Genomic DNA, 10945 nt, shown 5'->3' with positions numbered 1-10945 from the left:
TTTAAAAATCTCCTTTAAAAATAAAAATTAAAATTCCTTACACAAAGCCTTTCAAAAACTCACAATACTTTCTAAGCTATCACAGTGCTGGTTAGGATAGATGACACATGACCACCTCCCTACATTATGAACACACAACTGAGGTCATTTAGCAGAGTAAATGAAAGTTACTCAGTCATGTCCAACTCTTTATGACCCCATGGACTATAGCCTGCCAGATTCCTCTCTCCATTGGATTTCTTAGGCGAGAATACTGGAGTGGGTTGCCAGTCCCTTCTCCAGGGGATCTTCCTGACACAATGATTGAACCCAAGTCTTCTGCATTGCAGGCTGATTCTTTACTGTCTGAGCCACGAGGGAAGCCTTAAGGAGTATCCAAAATATGGGCAGCAGACAACATGAGGAAGAAGAAAGAGCTCTGAAGTTACATAAAGTGCAGATAGTTAAGGGACATTAGCCACTTCAGTTACATTTATTTTATCTTTTAGTTTATTTATCTCTATAATAGGATAATTCTTACCTCCACTGGTTCTTTAAAGGATTATTTGAGCTAAAATATACACAGTGGATAGAATAGCATTCATAGAAGTTCAATAAATACCTTTCCTCCTTCTCCACTGTATCTTAAACACACACTTGAAATCACCTCTCTATCTCTACATGTGGGAGCTGAGGAGAGGCTAGATAAAACTCTATAACTATGCTCATAGGTCCAAGTTATGGTGCAATGGCTAGGAAATTCTAGGATCTGCCTTAGCAGCACAGAACTTGTTAGATTTTCCTTGGAAGAAGCAGAGGCTATCATTCCAGGCAGAGCCTGGAATTCCCTGTTCAAGAGTAATCACATTTGGCCTAGTATTTGAAGGAGATTTCTGCTTGCTTTAAGTTTCAGCATGGTTAAAGGAAAAAATACTGAATTGGGGACAATGAGTAGTAGGCTAGGATAAATCTTTCTAATATATTTGCTTCATAATTTCTTCACCTGTAAATTCAGCAGGTGGGAATGGATTGATCTTCAAGATTATTTTGGAGCTATGTTAGCAATGGTATGTTTTGGAGTTGGGCAGCCATTGGTTTGAATTTCAGCTCTACTATTTGATTTCTTTTCAATCTTTGCTAAGTCATTTAACCTCCTGGAGCCCTCGTGGCACCAAGTGTAAAATAAGCAGTAATACCTAATTGAAAGGGTCGCTGTAAGGACTCAACGAGAATAAAACACTGGAAGCAACTGGCATGAAGCATGCACTCAACAAACATCAGCGCCCTTGCACTAGAGCAGGGGTTGGTGCCCAAACTGCAGCATGAATCAGAATCACCTGCAGGGCTTGCGAAAACACAGAAGTCGTGTCCCCATAGTAACTGATTCAGTAGGTCTAGAGTAAAGGTCCCAAATTTCTAACACATGCCCTGTGATGCTCCTGACCATGCCATGAAAACCAATCCTCTGGATCAGGAGTTGGCTAACTATGGCACTTAGCTCCCCCATGGCCCACTACTTGCCTTTGTAAATAAAGTTTTATTGGAATACACATGGTCGTGAGTTTACATATTGTCTATAGCTGCTTTTGTGCTACAATGACCAAATGGTTGCAATAGAGACTGTGTAACCCACAAAACCTAAAACCTAAAATATTTGCTTTACAGAAGAGTTGGCAGACCATTCCAGACTATCACCTGGTATTCTTTCCAAGGAGTTTTAGGGCTCTGACAATTTGTTTACAATTTCTTTTCTGTCAGAATGCTTAGATATCTTCCCATATAACAGAAGCTATGACCTTTATAAACCTGAAGACTTAATCAACTGAACCCACAAAAACAAATGGGGTTCTTGCATAGCATAGTTTTTAAAAGGCTGTTGGATCTGAACCCAGTTTTGTTTTGGAGAATTTATTTCACTTATTATATGTTAAATGGGGATACTAGTACTTACCATGTATATCATGTATGACATTATAAGGATTAAAGAGAATTATACACTTGAACCAGTTCAAAAAGTCCCCTATATGTAGGAAGCCCTTGATAAGTGTTAGCTGCCATTATCATTATTATTATTATTATTAAAATAACCTTTCAGAGTGTTCTGTTGAACCATATTTTCCTGTCCAGGGTTTTCAAGCTTTGTAATTAGTACATGAGATCATTAAGTGTATCCACTGTATGTTTATGAGAGCAATGCAGCCACTTACTTTAGTTTAAAATATTTGATCACAAATCTTATCTCAAATAATTATCAAAAGCAGAGACAGAATTGCGTTTTTACAGGGGTGATTCATTAGAATTAATGAAAAAATAAGTAGGACGGAGCTTACCCAAATCTTTGCTTTTTCAACAATTCTTTTTGGAGCCTTAAAATCTTTACTAAAGTGGGAAGGAGATCAAAGGTCCTTTAAATAAAAAATCAAGCATATCATTCTAAGGAATCCCTGCAGTCAAGCCTAAATTTCTGTCCTCAGTTGTTTGTTCTGAATGTGAGGTTCTCCAGAAAAACCTTGGGAAATTCTTTTTGGGTTATTTGATAGCACTGTTTTGCTTATAGACCTTTGCCTTCCGATAATATTTGAACCTGCAGTACCGAACACACAAATGATAAAATACAGAGGCTCGCTCCGTGATGTGAACACAGCATCAGCTCCACTCCTTTCCTATTTTGTCCAGACGTCATCTTGCTCTCTCTCAATGTTGAATCCCCTCTTGCACCTCCTAACAGCACAAGTCTTAGCGTTGAGCAATCTACACTCAGTTCCTAGTTTTTTCCCCTTATAAGTTGTGAGCCTGTGCCTCTATTTCCTCTTTTCTAAAATGGGATAATGTAAGTAAACATTAGTAAGTGTAATAACTTAATACATAATTACTTAATAACTTAATACATAATTACATAATAACTTATGTAATAACATAAGTAAGTATTGTAAACATTAAATATGAGAGCATATGACAAGTGCTCTGCAGAATTTCTGATGCATGTGAGGACTCCACAAATGTTACAGCTTTATCTTCCACCCTCACCACACTCACCATCTTTTGAACTATGTAATGAGATTTTGTATTGTGTCATAGTCCTTTAAAAATTGTTTCCTAAATAATAAGAATCTGCATCTTTTAAGTGTAAGTGTAACCCTCACTCAAGGGGAATAGCTGTCAGTGAAAGAATTAAAAGCAGCTGGGGCTAGGTATGGTCATTCCTTTAGGGACAGCTGGAGAGTGCAAGAGGGCCAGAGGAAACTATTAGGCCAGGATAAATTAATTGCTGCATGGGAGCCATGAATTGCTATTGGAGAAGCCCCCTGGTGTTAATTAGGCAATTAACACTTGGGTTAAAAATAGTATCTAAGTTCAAGTTGAAACAGGTAGGGTTGAAAGCAATGAACATGCTCTGAGGCAATTAAAGGTGCATATAAGGTGAAAACACATATATTATAGGAAGCCAAACTGCTAAATTAGTAAGTGTTCATACAAGATATTAAAAAAAATTCCCTCTAACAATGGTATTACATAGATAAAAGAATGTAACATATAGTATTAAAGAATTTACCTAGGTTAAAAAACATGGGTGGGTTGAGAGCTTACTCCATCTGTACAGTACTCCTCCACTCTGAGTCAAACTGTCTTACCAATATTACCCCAATTCTGCATTTCATGATGGCAGCCTAGGAATTGCTGGTGGAATCTCCATAGGCCTGTCCATTGTTATAGTGGATCTGAAGCTGCATAAGAAAACCATAATTTGCACCTTTCTATTGGAGAAGGAATTGGCAACCCACTCCATTATTCTTGCCCGGAGAATCCCAGGGACGGCAGAGCCTGGTGGGCTGCCGTCTATGGGGTCGCACAGAGTCGGACACGACTGAAGTGACTTAGCAGCAGCAGCAGCAGCATTGAGTGAAAACCAAACTCTGAACCTTTAGCTTTAAAGATAAAGCTCTACAGCTCAACCTTCATTCCCCTCACTTCTCTGGTCTCAACCAGATACAACTTTTTTTCCATTCCCCAAACAGTGACCTTCTATTTCTTGATTTCTGGTTACAGAAAAGGGCTTCATCTGTCCATCTCAAACACTGCAACCCTTTCCCTGACACAGCTAGAGAGCGGCAGAAATTACCATGAGTTTCAGTGTTCCTATTTATCGTGGTAGATGATCGAGAGGTGATCTGCAAAAAGTCTTAAACTTGTACAAAGATATGTCAGTTTTTTACATGACAGTCTGGTTTCAGTAACTCCTCACTAGCACAAGCTGAAACTTCGTAGACACACGGTGATTTAAAAAAAATAATAAACTAAAATGATTTAAATGTAAAGTAACCCAGTTTTCTCCTAAATAAGAAGTTTTAAAGTCTGAGGACAGAAACACTTTGAATTAAATATTAAATTTATAGCAGATTTTTTCTAATGGTTTTACAGATAATATATTTGAAAGTTTCCTATTACCTTCAGATAAACAACAGAACCTTTAGAAGGTGCTGGAGAGCTGAATCAAGGATAAAAGGTTCAAATGTGCTTTGCCTGCTAGAGAATGTGGAACTTACACGTTCATCTGGTCTGGAGTTTAAATTTCCACTCCTCTAATTAATGAAGAATTCAAACTTCAAAAGGTAAGGAAAATTTGACTAGGTTGGTTTAACCAAGATTAGTCTGAACAAGACTTTTTTATAAACCCAGTTCTTCCTAATTTATTGCAGAATCTTTCTTCCTGAAAAGGGTTTCTGTGCAATTGTCTGTGGGTTATAATTAACGAGGCTGACTATAAGCTAGCTGATTTACTGTGTAGACGTTGTAGAAATGTCTTAGAAACATTTATGAAACACAGATAATGACAATAACAAACAGTTTAGAATTTCTCTAACATCCTCAGGGATTAAAGCATGGTACTGGGGGACAGGGGTGAGGGTTGTAACACCACTGAACAAGAGAAGCAGGCACGGAGATACTCTGAGCTGGAGTGCTGGAGCAGCACGCCTTCCTCCACCACTGAGGCCTGCCTTGCATGGCTACTAATGTATAAGTCATTCAGTCTCTCAAGATTAAATCATGTTTAATTTTTCAGAAGAACTGGCTGAGTGGCAGAAAAGAATTTATCAGGAGGGTCAGACAATTACACAATGACCTTTGGACAATGTGTAAAAAGCATCCTGATGATTACAATGATGTCTTTGTTTTATGGCAGAGCATCTTAATTGTATTTGGCCTCCTAGATGCTGGCGTTGGAATACATAAACAGCTGTTTTACATCAATGCTCATCTGGTACATTCCACATAGTCCATCGGTTGTGAAGGGCAATCAATCAATTCTCCAATTTCTCAACAACCACAGGGCCCGATAAGATATGCTTTCTTAAGACCAAATGGTTTTCACTCTGTAGCCAGCAGTATTTCACACTAGCCATGTACCTTCCTCTTCCCCAATAATATATATATTTTTTTCTGGTTGCCTTTAGGACCCATGACTAATATAATACCCCATGCCTAATTTCAGGCTGTGTGCTGTCCTCATCTCAACTTTATTAGTTCACCCAAATCCTGTTTCCTTGAGTGAACATCACAGATGGCATCTTTTATAATTAGCACGTTGGTCATACAGATTTAGAATTGTTTTGTGGATGGTAAGATAGAACTTGTGGCCCTAGTCCACCCCCTTCTCCACCATCCACTCTGGGACTCTCACTAATCAAAATTTTGTTTCTATTGTTGAATAGGCTGAAAAACATGTTCTCTCATGCATATATATGAGTAGATAACCCTGCAGGGAAAAGCTGATGATGTAAATTCACAACATCAGTAGTAGTATAACGCATCCTGCACCTCATAATGCAGAAAGGTTAAATATTGTGAGAAACTCATTGGTTTTTCTAAAAAAAAAAAAAAAAATGCAATTGATGTATGGTTTAGCTTATAAAATGTCTAATAAATTTTCATCAAATACCATTTAAATTCAGCAAGTCAAATTTCCTCTAATACAAGCTAAAACTAAAAAAAAAAATTAGGTATAAATTTTAGCAAATACTGCTTAACTTAGCATGATGTAGATAATTTAAGCCTATTAAACAGAAATTAATGGAGTTTCAAATAAATGTATGATCTATAAATTTGGCAACAGAGAGGAAATAAAAGTGACAATGGCAAAAATTAGGATAAATTAAGATACATCGGGAAACAACTGAGATGATGAAACCTTCCAACACTGAAGAAATCACATACAAACTTTATATCAAAGAAACTTACGGGTTCTTCCTTGTGTCAAAATTGTAAGATGGAGAATTCTGACATGGGTACTAGAGAACTTTCAATGACAAAACTATGGCAAATGACTCCTGTTTCATGGAAGGATAGTATTCATTGGCTATTATTAATGACATCTGTGAACATGACACCTCCCTTCCACTACTAAATTACTAAAAAATGAGACTATGCATGTGTGCTAATCTGCTTCAATGGTGTCCGACTCTGTGACCCTATGGACTGTAGCTCCCGAGGCTCCTCTGTCCATGGGATTCTCCAGGCAAGAATACTGGAGTGGGTTGCCATGCCCTCCTCCAGGGGATTTTCCTGACCCAGGGACCCCATATCTCATTGACAGGCAGCTTCTTTACCACTAGCACCACCCAGAAAAATGAGACTATTCTAAACCAGTTTCTCTGCAATAACATAGTTCATGGTGTTCCCCCAAATCCACACTATGTGATGAGTCATTGTCATCCTATGTTCTTAGAGTAATGCTGCTTCTCACTAAGGTGACTGGAGAATCTTGCTCTGAAATAAAAACTCCAGTTCCTACTAATGTGCTGTCATGCTGATGCCTAAGTGGCTCCAACTCCTAATCAAGTTCATGTGAACTGTCTCCCCATCAGCACTTGTTCTTCAGAGACCAGATTTCTAACTTGTTGCCAGTCCTTATCTGATTATGGTGTTCTATTCCTTCACCTGAAAACTCTACTTAAATGACAAGAGATTTACTGTTTTTAATTGCTCAGTCTAAACATGATTTAATTGCTCTTTTGATAGCTCACATGTAAAGAAAGGCTAGTGAACTCAGTTATACAGTCTGGTCTTCAGGCAGCAAGCCAATTCTGAGATGAGTTTCTGCAATCAAATTAACCTCAATAGCAATTGGAACAAAGAAAATTTGGAAGGAGAGGTTAACATCATAAAAAGAAGAGAAGAATCTAAGGGGAAAATGAGGTCTCCCCATTTTTTTCCTATCATGTCTTTCAAGGGTCTTTTTGGACAAGGAACCAAGACCATTTATGAAGGTTCTATCTCATCAAGGCAAAGTCTACTGTGGACTTTCCATTCTAGAAGATTATAGTGGCAAATGCCACACTTTGATATTGTGTGGGTAGTGTGTGTGCTAGGCAATCTGAAGAAGAGCCTGGATTCTCCAGTGCTATCAATGATTAGATTTTTCCCCTTGAACCAAATCATCAATTTCTGAAAAACAGGTTTGTTTTGTTTTTTTCTGGTATCTATTGTCCTACCACCTGTACTTTGTCAGGCGATTGTCTCACTTGTTTAAATGAAACCCTGATTTTGGCCTGGGTTAGGACCTTTTCTTTCCCCACCTCAGTCTATCACCCTAATCCATAAAACCACAAGAACTCACCTGCTTCTTCCTGGAATGACGGACCAACCATCCTCTAGTCCCACTGGCCCACCTGGGCTCTGAGTGCTGCTTATCCCATCACCATGACAAGCTCTGCAACACTTTGACTGCCAAGAGTCCTGCTTCAGACTGAGTGGGTCGTGCTTATTATCCTACCTGGATCCGTGGCTTCTGTCTGTGAGGGAAAAAATTTACCAGTCAGAGTTAATACCATTAGTGAAATAAAAAGGTTGGACTAAATAATTTCTAAAATCTCTGTCAGATATAAATTCAGGATTTCACATTTTATAGATGAAAAAACTGAGGTTCACAAAGATTGACTCTTCAACAAGAAGAAAAGATGTGAAGCTGCCTATTGATAAAGATGGAGGTAGCGTCAGAGACATGCTGATGTATGTTTAACACCAGATCTCTGGAGTCTGATTTATGGCACTTCTGCGGTTTAAATCTGTGATGGTCATTTTTATGATATAAATACTTCTATGACAACTGATTTCAAACAACCAATATGAGTCAACCAGCTGCAAAATTCCTAAAAATTGAACAATCAGCTCTTGGGAACTCGTACCAGTCAGCTCCAGCACACCCGCAACCAAACTCTGGTTTTATAGTGATAATGGAAGGGCAGTTACTTGGTTCTATTTCCCTGCATTTCTCTAACCTTTACAGGTAAAACCACTTAACCCCAACCTTAGAGCATGACACCATTCCAGATTCTGAGATTAATCCTGTCCCTAGACCCAGGGAGCAAACACCTTAGGGTTCACTGACAGATTTCTTCAGGTTTCCTTGAATCCTTGTTCCTGGCCTTCCTCTTTTGTTCTACTGAATAGCCAGGCTCCTCAATGACTGGCTTGTTGGTAACTAAAATCCATCCCAAAACACACTTAGCCTAATATTTTAGTCTAATATTTTATCCAGTTATGCAGGTGAGAACTGAATCACTGACGGAGGTGGTTGCAGGTGAACTGGGGACAGTGGGCATGGGGGTAGTGTGAGAAATGCTCATAATGGATAAGCTTCCAGATCTACAGCGGTTATAGAAATGTGTTGTTTCTAAAGACATTGAGTTCCTTTATCTTCTTTCACTTCTGATTTATAAAAGACCAAAAATGCACAAAAGCCTTTGATGCTGAGTCAAAGAAACATCAGATAGAGTTATGTACCTCCCGCTTGAACAAAAGACATTCCACCATGATGTCATCAAAGATATATTGAATTCGAAATGTAGCCTAGGAAACTTAATGAATAGCTATCATTTTGAAACCAGAATTTAAGATGTGCTGACTCTGGCACAAAAATGAATGAGCAGTCATATGCAGTCACGGTCACAAATCATAGTTCATTGAGCAACTTGTTAACAATTCTAAAAAAAAATCAGCCCAACGACAGAGAAATAAATTAATGAGAATGCATTAACAAATGAGCTATTATGCAAACCTTTAAAATTATACTTGTGAAGACTATGCAATCACATGAAGAATGCTTATGATTTGTTTGGTAAAAAGATACAAAACTGTGTATCATTAAGAGAATAAAAATATTTTTAAATGTACTTGGGGAAAAAAGCCCTAAAAGGAGAAATTTTGAATTGTTATATTAGGGTGGGATTTATTATTTTTTTCCTTTATTTCTCACTTTCCAAATTTTCTACAATGTAGTTATATTATTCTTATACTGAAGAAAATCTAAGGTAAAAACAAAAAATTAAATAAAAAATTCACAAACATCCTAGATCCTTAATCAGGACCCTGACCACTCCCCTGAACATTGAGAAAGCCCTGCCTGAATGGACCCTCTCTGTGATCTTGCAAGCCCTCATCACATCACTGAGACCACTTCTGATTTATAAAAGACTTGCGACAAAGTGAGGACATTTGAGGTGAGTCACTGTCATTTCATTTTTATATCAACTGTACTGGAGTGGGTTGCCATTTCCTCCCCAGGAGTATGAAACAGCAACCCACTCTAATATTCTTGCCGGGAAATTTCCATGGACAGAGGAGCCTGGCGGGCTACAGTCCATGGGGTCACAAAGAGTCAGACACGACTGAGTGACCAGGCACACAGGCACACACCCTACTGAGAGGACGGGCACCCTCCTGTCACACTCTCGCTCCTGCGGACGGCCTCCACTCAGGCAGTCTGCTGGAGGCCAGCCCCTTCCCTGCCTATGGTCTCTGGACCTTTCTTCCATTGTTAACTCACTCCCTCACACCTTCAATCTCTTCAAACCTTTGGGTCTAGAGAAGGACCTGGCCTTCTCCTGGCTTCCCTCAGTTGTTTCCAAACTGCAGGTTCTACCCCTCAGGAAAAGTCTCTCCTTCTTGAGTCTGTTACTTCACTGCCCCCTTTCCATCCTTCCTCGGTCCTTTACTGTTTCCTGTAAGCACCAGGTGGCACTAGTGGTAAAGAACCCACTTGCCAATACAGGAGACATAAGAGACACAGGTTCGATTCCTGGGTTGGGAAGATCCCTTGGAGATGGGCATGGCAGCCCACTCCAGTATTCTTGCCTGGAGAATTCCCATGGACAGAGGAGCCTGGTGGGCTACAGGCCATAGCGTTGTAGAGTCGGACACAACTGAAGCGACTTAGCACGCATGCACGTAGGCTTCCTCTCTCTCATTGAAGACTCTGGTACACAGCTCACTATCTCCCTTATTACCCCAACCTGAAAAACCCAAATCCAGATCAGTACTTTACCTATATTCTCTATCTTATACTGGAGTATCATATACTTTTAAGTATCTTAAAACTGCTGAAAAAGCAAACCACTCTGCAAAGTGGAACTGCTAAAAATTTGTGATCTCTCAGCTTCCTCAATTCAATCTCATTCTTTTTTTTTTTTTTTTTTTTTAAGATATTTATTTGGCTGCTCTGGGTCTCAGTTGTGGGACAAGGGATCTTCAACCTTCATTGCAGCATGCAGGATCTTTAGTTGTGGCACACAAATCCTTAGCTGCAGCATGTGGGATCTGGTTCCCTGACAAGGGATCAAACCTGGGCCCCCTGCATTGTGAGTGCAGTATCTTAACCACTGGACCACCAGGGAAGATCCTTTCCTTGCCAGATCTATTTTCCTAATCAATCTCATTCATCTTTACTGGAGATGGAAAGAAAGGTCTTTATTAAACAAAGTAGCAAGGAGCCTGGAGTCTGTGCCCCTATAAACTGATTGCCTCTCAGCTCCAACTCACCCTTAAAATAGATGCTCTCTGACAGTGGATGAAAATGCTTTAAGCATTTGTCTGTTCGAGTGAACATGATGTTAAGCTCTCTCATTAGAGTGTGCTGGAGCAGCACTGCAGGAGGAAGGCGCTCTCTGGTGGTTTCTGACTGTGGCACCGT

At 39.3% G+C, this 10945-nt stretch overlaps 1 non-coding gene across 1 annotated transcript; it reads right to left on the bottom strand.

Annotated features, from left to right (window-relative positions):
• Positions 1 to 10576: 10576 nt before the first annotated feature.
• Positions 10577 to 10649, bottom strand: TRNAV-CAC (transfer RNA valine (anticodon CAC)). Its single transcript has one exon. It is a non-coding gene; the product is annotated as a tRNA-Val (tRNA).
• Between the last annotated feature and the right edge of the window lie 296 nt (positions 10650 to 10945).

The sequence above is a fragment of the Dama dama genome, chromosome 20, assembly GCF_033118175.1.
Source record: "Dama dama isolate Ldn47 chromosome 20, ASM3311817v1, whole genome shotgun sequence".
Taxonomy (NCBI): Eukaryota; Metazoa; Chordata; class Mammalia; order Artiodactyla; family Cervidae; genus Dama; species Dama dama.
This window is presented reverse-complemented; position numbering and strand designations above follow the sequence as displayed.